We start from the raw sequence: 18,665 nt of genomic DNA, 5'->3' as shown, positions 1-18,665 counted from the left end.
GCTGACACCGATGGAGCAGGGTCCCTCTCTCCTGTCTCACACGTAAGCCTGGGCAATGCGATATGGAGAGCAAGCTGATGCCTATGCAGCCGGCTCCCTCTCTCCTGTCTCACACGTAAGCCAGGACAGTGCGATACGGAGAGCAAGCTGACGCCCATGGAGCCGGCTCCCTCTCTCCTGTGTCACACTTAAACCAGGGCAGTACGATACGGAGAGCAAGCTGACGCCCATGGAGCCGGCTCCCTCTCCCCTGTCTCACACGTAAGCCAGGGCAGTGCGATATGTAGAGCAAGCTGACGCCAATGGAGGGGGCTCCCTCTCTCCTATCTCACACGTAAGCCAGGGCAGTGCGATATGGAGAACAAGCTGACGCCCATGGAGCCGGCTCCCTCTCTCCTGACTCACACTTAAGCCAGGGCAGTGCGATATGGAGAGCAAACTGAGGCCCATGGAGCCGGCTCCCTCTTTCCTGTCTGACACGAAAGCCAGGGCAGTGCGATATGGAGAGCAAGCTCACGCCCATGGAGCCGGCTCCCTCTCTCCTGTCTCACACGTAAGCCAGGGCAGTGCGATACGGAGAGCAAGCTGACGCCCATGGAGCCGGCTCCCTCTCTCCTGTCTTACACGAAAGCCAGGGCAGTGCGTTACGGAGAGCAAGCTGACGCCCATGGAGCCAGCTCCCTCTCTCCTGTCTCACACGTAAGCCAGAGCAGTGCGATATGGAGAGCAAGCTGACGCACATGGAGCCGGCTCCCTCTCTCCTGTCTCACACGTAAGCAAGGACAGTGCGATACGGACAGCAAGCTGTCACCCATGGAGCCGGCTCTCTCTCTCCTGTCTCACACGTAAGACAGGGCTGTGCGGTACGGAGAGCAAGCTGACACTCATGGAGCCGGCTCTCTCTCTCCTGTCTCACACGTAAGCCAGGGCAGTGCGATACGGTGAGCAAGCTGACGCTCCTGGAGTCGGCTCTCTCTCTCCTGTCTCACACGTAAGCCAGGGCTGTGCGATACGGAGAGCAAGCTGACGCCCATGGAGCCGGCTCCCTCTCTCCTGTCTCACACGTAAGCCAGGGCAGTGCGATATGGAGAGCAAGCTGACACCCATGGAGCCGGCTCCCTCTCTCCTGTCTGACACGTAAGCCAGGGCAGTGCGATATGGAGAGCAAGCTGACACCCATGGAGCCGGCTCCCTCTCTCCTGTCTCACACGTAAGCCAGGGCAGTGCGATATGGAGAGCAAGCTGACACCCATGGAGCTGGCTCCCTCTCTCCTGTCTCACACGAAAGCCTGGGCAGTGCGATACGGAGAGTAAGCTGACGCCCATGGAGCCGGCTCCCTCTCTCCTGTCTCACACGTAAGCCAGGGCAGTGCGATATGGAGAGCAAGCTGACACCCATGGAGCCGGCTCCCTCTCTCCTGTCTGACACGTAAGCCAGGGCAGTGCGATATGGAGAGAAAGCTGACACCCATGGAGCCGGCTCCCTCTCTCCTGTCTCACACGTAAGCCAGGGCAGTGCGATATGGAGAGCAAGCTGACACCCATGGAGCTGGCTCCCTCTCTCCTGTCTCACACGAAAGCCTGGGCAGTGCGATACGGAGAGCAAGCTGACGCCCATGGAGCCGGCTCCCTCTCTCCTGTGCCACACGTAAGCCAGGACAGTGCGTTACGGAGAGCAAGCTGACGCCCATGGAGTCGGCTCCCTCTCTCCTGTGTCACACTTAAACCAGGGCAGTACGATACGGAGAGCAAGCTGACGCCCATGGAGCCGGCTCCCTCTCTCCTGTCTCACACGTAAGCCAGGACAGTGCGATACGGAGAGCAAGCTGACGCCCATGGAGCCGGCTCCCTCTCCCCCGTCTCACACGTAAGCCAGGGCAGTGCGATATGGAGAGCAAGCTGACGCCCATGGAGCCGGCTCCATCTCTCCTGTGCCACACGTAAGCCAGGGCAGTGCGATATGGAGAGCAAGCTGACGCCCATGGAGCCGGCTCCCTCTCTCCTGTCTCACACGTAAGCCAGGGCAGTGCGATACGGAGAGCAAGCTGACGCCCATGGAGCCGACTCCCTCTCTCCTGTCTCACACGTAAACCAGGGCTGTGCGATATGGAGAGCAAGCTGACGCCCATGGAGCCGGCTCCTTCTCTCCTGTCTCACACGTAAGCCAGCGCAGTGCGATATGGAGAGCAAGCTGACACCGATGGAGCAGGGTCCCTCTCTCCTGTCTCACACGTAAACCAGGGCTGTGCGATATGGAGAGCAAGCTGACGCCCATGGAGCCGACTCCCTCTCTCCTGTCTCACACGTAAACCAGGGCTGTGCGATATGGAGAGCAAGCTGATGCCCATGCAGCCGGCTCCCTCTCTCCTGTCTCACACGTAAGCCAGGACAGTGCGATACGGAGAGCAAGCTGACGCCCATGGAGCCGGCTCCCTCTCTCCTGTGTCACACTTAAACCAGGGCAGTACGATACGGAGAGCAAGCTGACGCCCATGGAGCCGGCTCCCTCTTTCCTGTCTGACACGTAAGCCAGGGCAGTGCGATATGGAGAGCAAGCTCACGCCCATGGAGCCGGCTTCCTCTCTCCTGTCTCACACGTAAGCCAGGGCAGTGCGATACGGAGAGCAAGCTGACTCCCATGGAGCCGGCTCCCTCTCTCCTGTCTTACACGAAAGCCAGGGCAGTGCGTTACGGAGAGCAAGCTGACGCCCATGGAGCCAGCTCCCTCACTCCTGTCTCACACGTAAGCCAGAGCAGTGCGATATGGAGAGCAAGCTGACGCACATGGAGCCGGCTCCCTGTCTCCTGTCTCACACGTAAGCCAGGACAGTGCGATATGGAGAGCAAGCTAATGCCCATGGAGCCGGCTCCCTCTCTCCTGTCTCACACGTAAGCCAGGGCAGTCCGATATGGAGAGCAAGCTGAGTCCCATGGAGCCGGCTCCCTCTTTCCTGTCTGACACGTAAGCCAGGGCAGTGCGATATGGAGAGCAAGCTGACGCCCATGGAGCCGGCTCCCTCTCTCCTGTCTCACATGTAAGGCAGGTCAGTGCGATATGGAGAGCAAGCTGACGCCCATGGAGCCTGCTCCCACTCTCGTGTCTCACACGTAAGCCAGGGCAGTGCGATATGGAGAGCAAGCTGACGCACATGGAGCCGGCTCCCTCTCTCCTGTCTCACATGTAAGCCTGGGCAATGCGATATGGAGAGCAAGCTGACGCCCATGGAGCCGGCTCCCTCTCTCCTGTCTCACACGTAAGCCAGGGCAGTGCGATACGGAGAGCAAGCTGACGCCCATGGGGCCCGCTCCCTCTCTCGTGTCTCACACGAAAGCCAGGGAAGTGCGATATGGAGAGCAAGCTGACGCCCATGGAGTCGGCTCCCTATCTCCTGTCTCACACGTAAGCCAGGGCAGTGCGTTACGGAGAGCAAGCTGACGCCCATGGAGCCAGATCCCTCTCTCCTGTCTGACACGTAAGCCAGGGCAGTGTGATATGGAGAGCAAGCTGACGCCCATGGATCCGGCTCCCTCTCTCCTGTCTCACACGTAAGCCAGGGCAGTGTGATATGGAGAGCAAGCTGACGCCCATGGTGCCGGCTCCCTCTCTCCTGTCTCACACGTAAGCCAGGGCAGAGCGATACGGAGAGCAAGCTGACGCCCATGGAGCCGGCTCCCTCTCTCCTGTCTCACACGTAAGCCTGGGCAGTGCGATATGGAGAGCAAGCTGACGCCCATGGAGCCAGCTCCCTCTCTCCTGTCTCACACGTAAGCCTGGGCAGTACGATATGGAAAGCAAGCTGACGCCCATGGGGCCGGCTCCCTCTCTCCTGTCTCACACGTAAGCCAGGGCAGTGCGATACGGAGAGCAAGCTGACGCCCATGGAGCCGGCTGCCTCTCTCCTGTCTCACACTTAAGCCAGGGCAGTACGATACGGAGAGCAAGCTGACGCCCATGGAGCCGGCTCCCTCTCTCCTGTGTCACATGTAAGCCAGGGCAGTCCGATATGGAGAGCAAGCTTAGTCCCATGGAGCCGGCTCCCTCTCTCCTGTCTGACACGTAAGCCAGGGCAGTGCGATATGGAGAGCAAGCTGACGCCCATGGAGCCGGCTCCCTCTCTCGTGTCTCACACGTAAGCCAGGGCAGTGCGATATGGAGAGCAAGCTGACGCCCATGGAGCCGGCTCCCTCTCTCCTGTCTCACACGAAAGCTCGGCAGTGCGTTACGGAGAGCAAGCTGACGCCCATGGAGCCAGCTCCCTCTCTCCTGTCTGACACGTAAGCCAGGGCAGGGCGATATGGAGAGCAAGCTGACGCCCATGGAGCCGGCTCCCTCTCTCCTGTCTCACACGTAAGCCAGTGTAGTGCGATATGGAGAGCAAGCTGACGCCCATGGAGCCGGCTGCCTCTCTCCTGTCTCACACGTAAGCCAGAGCAGTGCGATATGGAGAGCAAGCCGACGCCCATGGAGCCGGCTCCCTCTCTCCTGTCTCACACGTAAGCCAGGGCAGTGCGATACGGAGAGCAAGCTGACGCTCCTGGAGCCGGATCTCTCTCTCCTGTCTCACACGTAAGCCAGGGCTGTGCGATACGGAGAGCAAGCTGACGCCCATGGAGCCGGCTCCCTCTCTCCTGTCTCACACGTAAGCCAGGGCAGTGCGATATGGAGAGCAAGCTGACACCCATGGAGCCTGCTCCCTCTCTCCTGTCTCACACGTAAGCCAGGGCAGTGCGATATGGAGAGCAAGCTGACACCCATGGAGCTGGCTGCCTCTCTCCTGTCTCACACGAAAGCCTGGGCAGTGCGATACGGAGAGCAAGCTGATGCCCATGGAGCCGGCTCCCTCTCTCCTGTCTCACATGTAAGCCAGGGCAGGACGCTACGGACAGCAAGCTGACGCCCATGGAGCCGGCTCCCTCTCTCCTGTCTCACACGTAAGCCAGGACAGTGCGATACGGAGAGCAAGCTGACGCCCATGGAGTCGGCTCCCTCTCCCCTGTCTCACACGTAAGCCAGGGCAGTGCGATATGGAGAGCAAGCTGACGCCCATGGAGCCGGCTCCCTCTCTCCTGTCTCACACGAAAGCCTGGGCAGTGCGATACGGAGAGCAAGCTGATGCCCATGGAGCCGGCTCCCTCTCTCCTGTCTCACATGTAAGCCAGGGCAGGACGCTACGGAGAGCAAGCTGACGCCCATGGAGCCGGCTCCCTCTCTCCTGTCTCACACGTAAGCCAGCGCAGTGCGATATGGAGAGCAAGCTGACACCGAAGGAGCAGGGTCCCTCTCTCCTGTCTCACACGAAAGCCAGGGCACTGCGATACGGAGAGCAAGCTGACACCCATGGAGCCGGCTCTCTCTCTCCTGTCTCACACGTTAGCCAGGGAAGTGCGATACGGAGAGCAAGCTGACGCTCCTGGAGCCGGCTCCATCTCTCCTGTCTCACACGTAAGCCAGGGCTGTGCGATACGGAGAGCAAGCTGACGCCCATGGAGCCGGCTCCCTCTCTCCTGTCTCACACGTAAGCCAGGGAAGTGCGATATGGAGAGCAAGCTGACACCCATGCAGCCGGCTCCCTCTCTCCTGTCTCACACGTAAGCCAGGGCAGTGCGATATGGAGAGCAAGCTGACACCCATGGAGCCGGCTCCCTCTGTCCTGTCTCACACGTAAACCAGGGGAGTGCGATACGGAGAGCAAGCTGACGCCCATGGAGCCGGCTCCATCTCTCCTGTGCCACACGTAAGCCAGGGCAGTACGATATGGAGAGCAAGCTGACGCCCATGGAGCCGGCTCCCTCTCTCCTGTCTCACACGTAAGCCAGGGCAGTGCGATACGGAGAGCAAGCTGACGCCCATGGAGCCGGCTCCCTCTCTCCTGTCTCACACGTAAGTCAGGGCAGTGCGATATCGAGAGCAAGCTGACGCCCATGGAGCCGGCTCCCTCTCTCCTGTCTCACACGTAAGTCAGGGCAGTGCGATATCGAGAGCAAGCTGACGCCCATGGAGCCGGCTCCCTCTCTCCTGTCTCACACGTAAGTCAGGGCAGTGTGATATGGAGAGCAAGCTGACGCCCATGGAGCCGGCACCCTCTCTCCTGTCTCATGTGTAAGCCAGTGCAGTGTGATATGGAGAGCAAGCTGACGCCCATGGAGCCGGCACCCTCTCTCCTGTCTCACACGTAAGCCAGGGCAGTGCGATATGGAGAGCAAGCTGACGCCCATGGAGCCGGCTCCCTCTCTCCTGTCTCATGTGTAAGCCAGGGCAGTGCGATATGGAGAGCAAGCTGACGCCAATGGAGCAGGCTCCCTCTCTCCTGTCTCACACGTAAGCCATGGCAGTGCGATATGGAGAGCAAGCTGACGCCAATGGAGCCGGCTCCCTCTCTCCTGTCTCACACGTAAGCCAGGGCAGTGCGATATGGAGAGCAAGCTGACGCCAATGGAGCCGGCTCCCTCTCTCCTGTCTCACACGTAAGCCAGGGCAGTGCGATATGGAGAGCAAGCTGACGCCAATGGGGCCGGCTCCCTCTCTCCTGTCTCACTCGTAAGCCAGGGCAGTGTGATATGTAGAGCAAGCTGAAGCCCATGGAGCCGGCTCCCTCTCTCCTGTCTCACACGAAAGCCTGGGCAGTGCGATACGGAGAGCAAGCTGACGCCCATGGAGCCGGCTCCCTCTCTCCTGTCTCACACGTAAGCCAGGGCAGTGCGATATGGAGAGCAAGCTGACAGCCATGGAGCCGGCTCCCTCTCTCCTGTCTCACACGTAAGCCAGGGCAGTGCGATACGGAGAGCAAGCTGACGCCCATGGAGCCGGCTCCCTCTCTCCTGTGTCACACTTAAACCAGGGCAGTACGATACGGAGAGCAAGCTGACGCCCATGGAGCCGGCGCCCTCTCTCCTGTCTCACACGTAAGCCAGGACAGTGCGATACGGAGAGCAAGCTGACGCCCATGGAGCCGGGTCCCTCTCCCCTGTCTCACACGTAAGCCAGGGCAGTACGATACGGAGAGCAAGCTGACGCCCATGGAGCCGGCTCCCTCTCTCCTGTCTCACACGTAAGCCAGGGCAGTGCGATATGGAGAGCAAGCTGACGCCAATGGAGCCGGCTCCCTCTCTCCTGTCTCACACGTAAGCCAGGGCAGTGCGATACGGAGAGCAAGCTGACGCCCATGGAGCCGACTCCATCTCTCCTGTCTCACACGTAAGCCAGCGCAGTGTGATATGGAGAGCAAGCTGACGCCCATTGAGCCGGCTCCCTCTCTCCTGTGCCCCACGTAAGCCAGGACAGTGCGATATGGAGAGCAAGCTGACGCCCATGGAGCCGGATCCCTCTCTCCTGTCTCACACGTAAGCCTGGGCAGTACGATATGGAGAGCAAGCTGACGCCCATGGGGCCGGCTCCCTCTCTCCTGTCTCACACGTAAGCCAGGGCAGTGCGATACGGAGAGCAAGCTGACGCCCATGGAGCCGGCTACCTCTCTTCTTTCTCACACTTAAGCCAGGGCAGTACGATACGGTGAGCAAGCTGACGCCCATGGAGCCGGCTCCCTCTCTCCTGTGTCACACTTAAAACAGGGCAGTGCGATATGGAGAGCAAGCTAATGCCCTTGGAGCCGGCTCCCTCTCTCCTGTCTCACACGTAAGCCTGGGCAGTACGATATGGAGAGCAAGCTGACGCCCATGGGGCCGGCTCCCTCTCTCCTGTCTCACACGTAAGCCAGGGCAGTGCGATACGGAGAGCAAGCTGACGCCCATGGAGCCGGCTACCTCTCTTCTGTCTCACACTTAAGCCAGGGCAGTGCGATATGGAGAGCAAGCTCACGCCCATGGAGCCGGCTCCCTCTCTTCTGTCTCACACGTAAGCCAGGGCAGTGCGATACGGAGAGCAAGCTGACGCCCATGGAGCCGGCTCCCTCTCTCCTGTCTTACACGAAAGCCAGGGCAGTGCGTTACGGAGAGCAAGCTGACGCCCATGGAGCCAGCTCCCTCTCTCCTGTCTCACACGTAAGCCAGAGCAGTGCGATATGGAGAGCAAGCTGACGCACATGGAGCCGGCTCCCTCTCTCCTGTCTCACACGTAAGCCAGGACAGTGCGATACGGACAGCAAGCTGTCGCCCATGGAGCCGGCTCTCTCTCTCCTGTCTCACACGTAAGACAGGGCTGTGCGGTACGGAGAGCAAGCTGACACTCATGGAGCCGGCTCCCTCTCTCCTGTCTCACACGTAAGCCAGGGCAGTGCGATATGGAGAGCAAGCTGACACCCATGGAGCCGGCTCCCTCTCTCCTGTCTCACACGTAAGCCAGGGCAGTGCGATATGGAGAGCAAGCTGACGCCAATGGAGCCGGCTCCCTCCCTCCTGTCTCACACGTAAGCCAGGGCAGTGCGATATGGAGAGCAAGCTGACGCCAATGGAGCCGGCTCCCTCTCTCCTGTCTCACACGTAAGCCAGGGCAGTGCGATATGGAGAGCAAGCTGACGCCAATGGAGCCGGCTCCCTCTCTCCTGTCTCACTCGTAAGCCAGGGCAGTGTGATATGTAGAGCAAGCTGAAGCCCATGGAGCCGGCTCCCTCTCTCCTGTCTCACACGAAAGCCTGGGCAGTGCGATACGGAGAGCAAGCTGACGCCCATGGAGCCGGCTCCCTCTCTCCTGTCTCACACGTAAGCCAGGGCAGTGCGATATGGAGAGCAAGCTGACAGCCATGGAGCCGGCTCCCTCTCTCCTGTCTCACACGTAAGCCAGGGCAGTGCGATACGGAGAGCAAGCTGACGCCCATGGAGCCGGCTCCCTCTCTGCTCTGTCACACTTAAACCAGGGCAGTACGATACGGAGAGCAAGCTGACGCCCATGGAGCCGGCGCCCTCTCTCCTGTCTCACACGTAAGCCAGGACAGTGCGATACGGAGAGCAAGCTGACGCCCATGGAGCCGGGTCCCTCTCCCCTGTCTCACACGTAAGCCAGGGCAGTACGATACGGAGAGCAAGCTGACGCCCATGGAGCCGGCTCCCTCTCTCCTGTCTCACACGTAAGCCAGGGCAGTGCGATACGGAGAGCAAGCTGACGCCAATGGAGCCGGCACCCTCTCTCCTGTCTCACACGTAAGCCAGGGCAGTGCGATACGGAGAGCAAGCTGACGCCCATGGAGCCGGATCCCTCTCTCCTGTCTCACACGTAAGCCTGGGCAGTACGATATGGAGAGCAAGCTGACGCCCATGGGGCCGGCTCCCTCTCTCCTGTCTCACACGTAAGCCAGGGCAGTGCGATACGGAGAGCAAGCTGACGCCCATGGAGCCGGCTACCTCTCTCCTGTCTCACACTTAAGCCAGGGCAGTACGATACGGTGAGCAAGCTGACGCCCATGGAGCCGGCTCCCTCTCTCCTGTGCCACACGTAAGCCGGGGCAGTGCGATACAGAGAGCAAGCTGACGCCCATGGAGCCGGCTCCCTCTCTCCTGTGTCACACTTAAAACAGGGCAGTGCGATATGGAGAGCAAGCTAATGCCCTTGGAGCCGGCTCCCTCTCTCCTGTCTCACACGTAAGCCAGGGCAGTCCGATATGGAGAGCAAGCTGAGGCCCATGGAGCCGGCTCCCTCTTTCCTGTCTGACACGTAAGCCAGGGCAGTGCGATATGGAGAGCAAGCTCACGCCCATGGAGCCGGCTCCCTCTCTTCTGTCTCACACGTAAGCCAGGGCAGTGTGATACGGAGAGCAAGCTGACGCCCATGGAGCCGGCTCCCTCTCTCCTGTCTTACACGAAAGCCAGGGCAGTGCGTTACGGAGAGCAAGCTGACGCCCATGGAGCCAGCTCCCTCTCTCCTGTCTCACACGTAAGCCAGAGCAGTGCGATATGGAGAGCAAGCTGACGCACATGGAGCCGGCTCCCTCTCTCCTGTCTCACACGTAAGCCAGGACAGTGCGATACGGACAGCAAGCTGTCGCCCATGGAGCCGGCTCTCTCTCTCCTGTCTCACACGTAAGACAGGGCTGTGCGTTACGGAGAGCAAGCTGACACCCATGGAGCCGGCTCCCTCTCTCCTGTCTCACACGTAAGCCAGGGCAGTGCGATATGGAGAGCAAGCTGACACCCATGGAGCTGGCTCCCTCTCTCCTGTCTCTCACGAAAGCCTGGGCAGTGCGATACGGAGAGCAAGCTGACGCCCATGGAGCCGGCTCCCTCTCTGCTGGCTCACACGTAAGCCAGAGCAGTGCGATATGGAGAGCAAGCTGACGCCAATGGAGCCGGCTCCCTCTCTCCTGTCTCACACGTAAGCCAGGGCAGTGCGATATGGAGAGCAAGCTGACGCCAATGGAGCCGGCTCCCTCTCTCCTGTCTCACTCGTAAGCCAGGGCAGTGTGATATGTAGAGCAAGCTGAAGCCCATGGAGCCGGCTCCCTCTCTCCTGTCTCACACGAAAGCCTGGGCAGTGCGATACGGAGAGCAAGCTGACGCCCATGGAGCCGGCTCCCTCTCTCCTGTCTCACACGTAAGCCAGGGCAGTGCGATATGGAGAGCAAGCTGACAGCCATGGAGCCGGCTCCCTCTCTCCTGTCTCACACGTAAGCCAGGGCAGTGCGATACGGAGAGCAAGCTGACGCCCATGGAGCCGGCTCCCTCTCTCCTGTGTCACACTTAAACCAGGGCAGTACGATACGGAGAGCAAGCTGACGCCCATGGAGCCGGCGCCCTCTCTCCTGTCTCACACGTAAGCCAGGACAGTGCGATACGGAGAGCAAGCTGACGCCCATGGAGCCGGGTCCCTCTCCCCTGTCTCACACGTAAGACAGGGCAGTACGATACGGAGAGCAAGCTGACGCCCATGGAGCCGGCTCCCTCTCTCCTGTCTCACACGTAAGCCAGGGCAGTGCGATATGGAGAGCAAGCTGACGCCAATGGAGCCGGCTCCCTCTCTCCTGTCTCACACGTAAGCCAGGGCAGTGCGATACGGAGAGCAAGCTGACGCCCATGGAGCCGGCTCCATCTCTCCTGTCTCACACGTAAGCCAGCGCAGTGTGATATGGAGAGCAAGCTGACGCCCATGGAGCCGGCTCCCTCTCTCCTGTGCCCCACGTAAGCCAGGACAGTGCGATATGGAGAGCAAGCTGACGCCCATGGAGCCGGATCCCTCTCTCCTGTCTCACACGTAAGCCTGGGCAGTACGATATGGAGAGCAAGCTGACGCCCATGGGGCCGGCTCCCTCTCTCCTGTCTCACACGTAAGCCAGGGCAGTGCGATACGGAGAGCAAGCTGACGCCCATGGAGCCGGCTACCTCTCTCCTGTCTCACACTTAAGCCAGGGCAGTACGATACGGTGAGCAAGCTGACGCCCATGGAGCCGGCTCCCTCTCTCCTGTGCCACACGTAAGCCGGGGCAGTGCGATACGGAGAGCAAGCTGACGCCCATGGAGCCGGCTCCCTCTCTCCTGTGTCACACTGAAAACTGGGCAGTGCGATATGGAGAGCAAGCTAATGCCCTTGGAGCCGGCTCCCTCTCACCTGTCTCACACGTAAGCCAGGGCAGTCCGATATGGAGAGCAAGCTGAGGCTCATGGAGCCAGCTCCCTCTCTCCTGTCTCACACGTAAGCCAGAGCAGTGCGATATGGAGAGCAAGCTGACGCACATGGAGCCGGCTCCCTCTCTCCTGTCTCACACGTAAGCCAGGACAGTGCGATACGGACAGCAAGCTGTCGCCCATGGAGCCGGCTCTCTCTCGCCTGTCTCACACGTAAGACAGGGCTGTGCGGTACGGAGAGCAAGCTGACACTCATGGAGCCGGCTCTCTCTCTCCTGTCTCACACGTAAGCCAGGGCAGTGCGATACGGTGAGCAAGCTGACGCTCCTGGAGCCGGCTCTCTCTCTCCTGTCTCACACGTAAGCCAGGGCAGTGCGATATGGAGAGCAAGCTGACGCCAATGGAGCCGGCTCCCTCCCTCCTGTCTCACACGTAAGCCAGGGCAGTGCGATATGGAGAGCAAGCTGACGCCAATGGAGCCGGCTCCCTCTCTCCTGTCTCACACGTAAGCCAGGGCAGTGCGATATGGAGAGCAAGCTGACGCCAATGGAGCCGGCTCCCTCTCTCCTGTCTCACTCGTAAGCCAGGGCAGTGTGATATGTAGAGCAAGCTGAAGCCCATGGAGCCGGCTCCCTCTCTCCTGTCTCACACGAAAGCCTGGGCAGTGCGATACGGAGAGCAAGCTGACGCCCATGGAGCCGGCTCCCTCTCTCCTGTCTCACACGTAAGCCAGGGCAGTGCGATATGGAGAGCAAGCTGACAGCCATGGAGCCGGCTCCCTCTCTCCTGTCTCACACGTAAGCCAGGGCAGTGCGATACGGAGAGCAAGCTGACGCCCATGGAGCCGGCTCCCTCTCTGCTGTGTCACACTTAAACCAGGGCAGTACGATACGGAGAGCAAGCTGACGCCCATGGAGCCGGCTCCCTCTCTCCTGTGCCCCACGTAAGCCAGGACAGTGCGATATGGAGAGCAAGCTGACGCCCATGGAGCCGGATCCCTCTCTCCTGTCTCACACGTAAGCCTGGGCAGTACGATATGGAGAGCAAGCTGACGCCCATGGGGCCGGCTCCCTCTCTCCTGTCTCACACGTAAGCCAGGGCAGTGCGATACGGAGAGCAAGCTGACGCCCATGGAGCCGGCTACCTCTCTCCTGTCTCACACTTAAGCCAGGGCAGTACGATACGGTGAGCAAGCTGACGCCCATGGAGCCGGCTCCCTCTCTCCTGTGCCACACGTAAGCCGGGGCAGTGCGATACGGAGAGCAAGCTGACGCCCATGGAGCCGGCTCCCTCTCTCCTGTGTCACACTGAAAACTGGGCAGTGCGATATGGAGAGCAAGCTAATGCCCTTGGAGCCGGCTCCCTCTCACCTGTCTCACACGTAAGCCAGGGCAGTCCGATATGGAGAGCAAGCTGAGGCTCATGGAGCCAGCTCCCTCTCTCCTGTCTCACACGTAAGCCAGAGCAGTGCGATATGGAGAGCAAGCTGACGCACATGGAGCCGGCTCCCTCTCTCCTGTCTCACACGTAAGCCAGGACAGTGCGATACGGACAGCAAGCTGTCGCCCATGGAGCCGGCTCTCTCTCGCCTGTCTCACACGTAAGACAGGGCTGTGCGGTACGGAGAGCAAGCTGACACTCATGGAGCCGGCTCTCTCTCTCCTGTCTCACACGTAAGCCAGGGCAGTGCGATACGGTGAGCAAGCTGACGCTCCTGGAGCCGGCTCTCTCTCTCCTGTCTCACACGTAAGCCAGGGCAGTGCGATATGGAGAGCAAGCTGACGCCAATGGAGCCGGCTCCCTCCCTCCTGTCTCACACGTAAGCCAGGGCAGTGCGATATGGAGAGCAAGCTGACGCCAATGGAGCCGGCTCCCTCTCTCCTGTCTCACACGTAAGCCAGGGCAGTGCGATATGGAGAGCAAGCTGACGCCAATGGAGCCGGCTCCCTCTCTCCTGTCTCACTCGTAAGCCAGGGCAGTGTGATATGTAGAGCAAGCTGAAGCCCATGGAGCCGGCTCCCTCTCTCCTGTCTCACACGAAAGCCTGGGCAGTGCGATACGGAGAGCAAGCTGACGCCCATGGAGCCGGCTCCCTCTCTCCTGTCTCACACGTAAGCCAGGGCAGTGCGATATGGAGAGCAAGCTGACAGCCATGGAGCCGGCTCCCTCTCTCCTGTCTCACACGTAAGCCAGGGCAGTGCGATACGGAGAGCAAGCTGACGCCCATGGAGCCGGCTCCCTCTCTGCTGTGTCACACTTAAACCAGGGCAGTACGATACGGAGAGCAAGCTGACGCCCATGGAGCCGGCGCCCTCTCTCCTGTCTCACACGTAAGCCAGGACAGTGCGATACGGAGAGCAAGCTGACGCCCATGGAGCCGGGTCCCTCTCCCCTGTCTCACACGTAAGCCAGGGCAGTACGATACGGAGAGCAAGCTGACGCCCATGGAGCCGGCTCCCTCTCTCCTGTCTCACACGTAAGCCAGGGCAGTGCGATACGGAGAGCAAGCTGACGCCAATGGAGCCGGCACCCTCTCTCCTGTCTCACACGTAAGCCAGGGCAGTGCGATACGGAGAGCAAGCTGACGCCCATGGAGCCGGATCCCTCTCTCCTGTCTCACACGTAAGCCTGGGCAGTACGATATGGAGAGCAAGCTGACGCCCATGGGGCCGGCTCCCTCTCTCCTGTCTCACACGTAAGCCAGGGCAGTGCGATACGGAGAGCAAGCTGACGCCCATGGAGCCGGCTACCTCTCTCCTGTCTCACACTTAAGCCAGGGCAGTACGATACGGTGAGCAAGCTGACGCCCATGGAGCCGGCTCCCTCTCTCCTGTGCCACACGTAAGCCGGGGCAGTGCGATACAGAGAGCAAGCTGACGCCCATGGAGCCGGCTCCCTCTCTCCTGTGTCACACTTAAAACAGGGCAGTGCGATATGGAGAGCAAGCTAATGCCCTTGGAGCCGGCTCCCTCTCTCCTGTCTCACACGTAAGCCAGGGCAGTCCGATATGGAGAGCAAGCTGAGGCCCATGGAGCCGGCTCCCTCTTTCCTGTCTGACACGTAAGCCAGGGCAGTGCGATATGGAGAGCAAGCTCACGCCCATGGAGCCGGCTCCCTCTCTTCTGTCTCACACGTAAGCCAGGGCAGTGCGATACGGAGAGCAAGCTGACGCCCATGGAGCCGGCTCCCTCTCTCCTGTCTTACACGAAAGCCAGGGCAGTGCGTTACGGAGAGCAAGCTGACGCCCATGGAGCCAGCTCCCTCTCTCCTGTCTCACACGTAAGCCAGAGCAGTGCGATATGGAGAGCAAGCTGACGCACATGGAGCCGGCTCCCTCTCTCCTGTCTCACACGTAAGCCAGGACAGTGCGATACGGACAGCAAGCTGTCGCCCATGGAGCCGGCTCTCTCGCTCCTGTCTCACACGTAAGACAGGGCTGTGCGTTACGGAGAGCAAGCTGACACCCATGGAGCCGGCTCCCTCTCTCCTGTCTCACACGTAAGCCAGGGCAGTGCGATATGGAGAGCAAGCTGACACCCATGGAGCTGGCTCCCTCTCTCCTGTCTCTCACGAAAGCCTGGGCAGTGCGATACGGAGAGCAAGCTGACGCCCATGGAGCCGGCTCCCTCTCTGCTGGCTCACACGTAAGCCAGAGCAGTGCGATATGGAGAGCAAGCTGACGCCAATGGAGCCGGCTCCCTCTCTCCTGTCTCACACGTAAGCCAGGGCAGTGCGATATGGAGAGCAAGCTGACGCCAATGGAGCCGGCTCCCTCTCTCCTGTCTCACTCGTAAGCCAGGGCAGTGTGATATGTAGAGCAAGCTGAAGCCCATGGAGCCGGCTCCCTCTCTCCTGTCTCACACGAAAGCCTGGGCAGTGCGATACGGAGAGCAAGCTGACGCCCATGGAGCCGGCTCCCTCTCTCCTGTCTCACACGTAAGCCAGGGCAGTGCGATATGGAGAGCAAGCTGACAGCCATGGAGCCGGCTCCCTCTCTCCTGTCTCACACGTAAGCCAGGGCAGTGCGATACGGAGAGCAAGCTGACGCCCATGGAGCCGGCTCCCTCTCTCCTGTGTCACACTTAAACCAGGGCAGTACGATACGGAGAGCAAGCTGACGCCCATGGAGCCGGCGCCCTCTCTCCTGTCTCACACGTAAGCCAGGACAGTGCGATACGGAGAGCAAGCTGACGCCCATGGAGCCGGGTCCCTCTCCCCTGTCTCACACGTAAGCCAGGGCAGTACGATACGGAGAGCAAGCTGACGCCCATGGAGCCGGCTCCCTCTCTCCTGTCTCACACGTAAGCCAGGGCAGTGCGATATGGAGAGCAAGCTGACGCCAATGGAGCCGGCTCCCTCTCTCCTGTCTCACACGTAAGCCAGGGCAGTGCGATACGGAGAGCAAGCTGACGCCCATGGAGCCGGCTCCATCTCTCCTGTCTCACACGTAAGCCAGCGCAGTGTGATATGGAGAGCAAGCTGACGCCCATGGAGCCGGCTCCCTCTCTCCTGTGCCCCACGTAAGCCAGGACAGTGCGATATGGAGAGCAAGCTGACGCCCATGGAGCCGGATCCCTCTCTCCTGTCTCACACGTAAGCCTGGGCAGTACGATATGGAGAGCAAGCTGACGCCCATGGGGCCGGCTCCCTCTCTCCTGTCTCACACGTAAGCCAGGGCAGTGCGATACGGAGAGCAAGCTGACGCCCATGGAGCCGGCTACCTCTCTCCTGTCTCACACTTAAGCCAGGGCAGTACGATACGGTGAGCAAGCTGACGCCCATGGAGCCGGCTCCCTCTCTCCTGTGCCACACGTAAGCCGGGGCAGTGCGATACGGAGAGCAAGCTGACGCCCATGGAGCCGGCTCCCTCTCTCCTGTGTCACACTGAAAACTGGGCAGTGCGATATGGAGAGCAAGCTAATGCCCTTGGAGCCGGCTCCCTCTCACCTGTCTCACACGTAAGCCAGGGCAGTCCGATATGGAGAGCAAGCTGAGGCCCATGGAGCCAGCTCCCTCTCTCCTGTCTCACACGTAAGCCAGAGCAGTGCGATATGGAGAGCAAGCTGACGCACATGGAGCCGGCTCCCTCTCTCCTGTCTCACACGTAAGCCAGGACAGTGCGATACGGACAGCAAGCTGTCGCCCATGGAGCCGGCTCTCTCTCGCCTGTCTCACACGTAAGACAGGGCTGTGCGGTACGGAGAGCAAGCTGACACTCATGGAGCCGGCTCTCTCTCTCCTGTCTCACACGTAAGCCAGGGCAGTGCGATACGGTGAGCAAGCTGACGCTCCTGGAGCCGGCTCTCTCTCTCCTGTCTCACACGTAAGCCAGGGCTGTGCGATACGGAGAGCAAGCTGACGCCCATGGAGCCGGCTCCCTCTCTCCTGTCTCACACGTGAGCCAGGGCAGTGCGATATGGAGAGCAAGCTGACACCCATGGAGCCGGCTCCCTCTCTCCTGTCTCACACGTAAGCCAGGGCAGTGCGATATGGAGAGCAAGCTGACACCCATGGAGCCGGCTCCGTCTCTCCTGTCTCACACGTAAGCCAGGGCAGTGCGATATGGAGAGCAAGCTGACACCCATGGAGCTGGCTCCCTCTCTCCTGTCTCACACGAAAGCCTGGGCAGTGCGATACGGAGAGCAAGCTGACGCCCATGGAGCCGGCTCCCTCTCTCCTGTCTCACACGAAAGCCTGGGCAGTGCGATACGGAGAGCAAGCTGACGCCCATGGAGCCGGCTCCCTCTCTCCTGTCTCACACGTAAGCCAGGGCAGTGCGATATGGAGAGCAAGCTGACAGCCATGGAGCCGGCTCCCTCTCTCCTGTCTCACACGTAAGCCAGGGCAGTGCGATACGGAGAGCAAGCTGACGCCCATGGAGCCGGCTCCCTCTCTCCTGTGTCACACTTAAACCAGGGCAGTACGATACGGAGAGCAAGCTGACGCCCATGGAGCCGGCGCCCTCTCTCCTGTCTCACACGTAAGCCAGGACAGTGCGATACGGAGAGCAAGCTGACGCCCATGGAGCCGGGTCCCTCTCCCCTGTCTCACACGTAAGCCAGGGCAGTACGATACGGAGAGCAAGCTGACGCCCATGGAGCCGGCTCCCTCTCTCCTGTCTCACACGTAAGCCAGGGCAGTGCGATATGGAGAGCAAGCTGACGCCAATGGAGCCGGCTCCCTCTCTCCTGTCTCACACGTAAGCCAGGGCAGTGCGATACGGAGAGCAAGCTGACGCCCATGGAGCCGGCTCCATCTCTCCTGTCTCACACGTAAGCCAGCGCAGTGTGATATGGAGAGCAAGCTGACGCCCATGGAGCCGGCTCCCTCTCTCCTGTGCCCCACGTAAGCCAGGACAGTGCGATATGGAGAGCAAGCTGACGCCCATGGAGCCGGATCCCTCTCTCCTGTCTCACACGTAAGCCTGGGCAGTACGATATGGAGAGCAAGCTGACGCCCATGGGGCCGGCTCCCTCTCTCCTGTCTCACACGTAAGCCAGGGCAGTGCGATACGGAGAGCAAGCTGACGCCCATGGAGCCGGCTACCTCTCTCCTGTCTCACACTTAAGCCAGGGCAGTACGATACGGTGAGCAAGCTGACGCCCATGGAGCCGGCTCCCTCTCTCCTGTGCCACACGTAAGCCGGGGCAGTGCGATACAGAGAGCAAGCTGACGCCCATGGAGCCGGCTCCCTCTCTCCTGTGCCACACGTAAGCCAGGACAGTGCGTTACGGAGAGCAAGCTGACGCCCATGGAGTCGGCTCACTCTCTCCTGTGTCACACTTAAACCAGGGCAGTATGATACGGAGAGCAAGCTGACGCCCATGGAGCCGGCTCCCTCTCTCCTGTCTCACACGTAAGCCAGGACAGTGCGATACGGAGAGCAAGCTGACGCCCATGGAGCCGGCTCCCACTCCCCCGTCTCACACGTAAGCCAGGGCAGTGCGATATGGAGAGCAAGCTGACGCCCATGCAGCCGGCTCCCTCTCTCGTGTCTCACACGTAAGCCAGGGCAGTGCGATATGGAGAGCAAGCTGACGCCCATGCAGCCGGCTCCCTCTCTCCTGTCTCACACGTTAGCCAGGGAAGTGCGATACGGAGAGCAAGCTGACGCTCCTGGAGCCGGCTCTCTCTCTCCTGTCTCACACGTAAGCCAG

The sequence above is a fragment of the Hemitrygon akajei genome, chromosome 28 (assembly GCF_048418815.1).
Source record: "Hemitrygon akajei chromosome 28, sHemAka1.3, whole genome shotgun sequence".
NCBI lineage: Eukaryota > Metazoa > Chordata > Chondrichthyes > Myliobatiformes > Dasyatidae > Hemitrygon > Hemitrygon akajei.
This window is presented reverse-complemented; position numbering follows the sequence as displayed.